Genomic DNA, 2,062 nt, shown 5'->3' with positions numbered 1-2,062 from the left:
AAGACATAAAGCATACTCTAAACTGTGAGATATCTAACATGTTAATATGAAAAAAGAAAATTAAATCATAATTTGTTTATAAATAAAATTATTGTCTGTGATATAAAAATAGTTTTAACCATTTTTAATTTATTTTTTTTAGTAATTAATTAGATGAGATAATGGCTAATAAAATCACTATTTTACATTATTAAAATTTAAATGAGACTTGTGAATATATAAACAAAATTATAATTTTTAAAATATATTTAAATCATGCAATTTCAATAATTAAAATTTACAATTTCAAAAATTTATATTATATTTTGAAAAACACTCATTAAAAAAACTATAATACCTTTAAAATAAGGTTTTTCAAAATTCTCATACTTCCTCTAAAACAAATGCGGTGGAACCACCGTCAAGAATGCCGTCAGGACGGTCGGATAATTTCCCGCCCCCTAATTTCCCTTACACTTACCCTGTCGAATAAACCCCAGCCTCGGACAAGGCTCAGGTTCAGGGTCCCGCCCTTCCTCCTCGCAATTATAATTATCCTGATTCCTCGCCCTTCTCCAGTTCGGCCTCCGATGGCGAGCCAACCACTGCCGCCATTATGGGTTCTTGGCCACCGGAGAATTACATAGGCTTGCCGGGATCGAGTCCAGTCGGAAAGAACTACCCCTGCCGGACAGCGTCAGGCTTTGTGGCTCGGAGCGGGGGCTCTGGCGGGCGCCGCGGCTGGAGGATTGATGTTTGGCCTCGACGGGACGGCGTTGCAGAACGGGCTGAGTGACTCCATAATGTCGCAGTTCCATGGCGGGTCTCTGAGTATTTCCTCTGATCCATTCTTTTCCATGTAACATTCATCAATTCCAGTTTGTTCTCTGTTGCTTCAGAGGGCACTCGGCGTCATTTGACGTTCTTGAATTTGCGTGAAGTGATGAAGAACGTTAGGGTTTCCAGAACGATGACCTTGACAAAGGGTGGGTCCAAAATGATGATCTGTATGGTATGGTGTTTTCTGTTCTGAATTTATTTATATATTTAGAAACGTATTATAAACAACAAAAAAATCTTGAAATTTTGTTGCTAAATGAATTCTGGTGAAAAAACTTATTTCCAGATTATGTTTATTTATTATAATTGTGCAGAAAATTATATTGTAAGGTCAAAATGCTTTGACCTCTTAAACTAATGCTTTGAACTCTTAAAATTTCCAAACAATTCATAAAATTTATTAAAGTTAAAAAAAATTAAATATTTTTTTTTTTTACACATTTAAATTTCTATTTTCTAATTGGTTCATTTAAGGGATTTAACATAAATAGTTAGAAACACAAATTATTTAAAAAATAAAAATAAAAAAATTCAACTTATACGAGTTGAGAGCTACCGCTATTATGTAATTGCCAAGCTAAAGAGCAATGAGGGGTGGTCGAAAGATATTAAGTGTGATATCGAGTTAAACAAGGTTGCCCAGCGCAAACGTTATTTAGAGGAAGCAGGATGTGTTGGCACGTTTTTAGCTCGAATAGTAGTCATCCTTCTTCTCTATGCTGACGATATTGTTCTCCTCGCAAGGTGTCCATCTAATCTTGATAAGCAACTTAAACTTCTTAAGGATTTCTATCTACCATGGGTATGACTATTAACACTGACAAAACAAAAGTTATGATTATCAAATCCAAGAAGGAGACCTACGCTAATTTTATTTTTGACAATAATAACTTGGAGGAAGTGTATTCTTACAAGTACCTAGGAATTGATATTCATCACAAGCTCAACTGGAACTATAGCATTGAGAAAAGGATTAATGGGGGGTGGAAAGCTTACTTTGGTCTCGAAAATAATTGTAAAACGACAAACCTCGTAATGTGAGATAAAAAGAAGTTCCTCTTTGAAACTTTAGTCACTCCTATTATCTTATATGGATGTGAGGTTTGGGGTTGCAGCGTCTCTAGAGAATCCTGGAGAAAGCGCTTTATAACGTATAACCTGAAAATTAAAAGCAATACACCCTACCATATTCTCCTTATAGAAGTAGGTCTTTCCCCTGTCGAGAGCCTAGCTATGACTAGGC

At 35.5% G+C, this 2,062-nt stretch overlaps 1 pseudogene; it reads left to right on the top strand.

Moving 5' to 3' along the window:
- Positions 1–406: 406 nt before the first annotated feature.
- On the top strand, positions 407–1,049 carry LOC149197999 (uncharacterized; annotated as a pseudogene).
- The last annotated feature ends 1,013 nt before the right edge of the window (positions 1,050–2,062 follow it).

The sequence above is a fragment of the Pinus tabuliformis genome, chromosome 2_2, assembly GCF_031772625.1.
Source record: "Pinus tabuliformis cultivar Carrire ecotype Pingquan chromosome 2_2, CPIR1, whole genome shotgun sequence".
Taxonomy (NCBI): domain Eukaryota; kingdom Viridiplantae; phylum Streptophyta; class Pinopsida; order Pinales; family Pinaceae; genus Pinus; species Pinus tabuliformis.
Note: the sequence above shows the minus strand (reverse complement) of the source record. Positions and strands in the feature narration are given on the sequence as shown.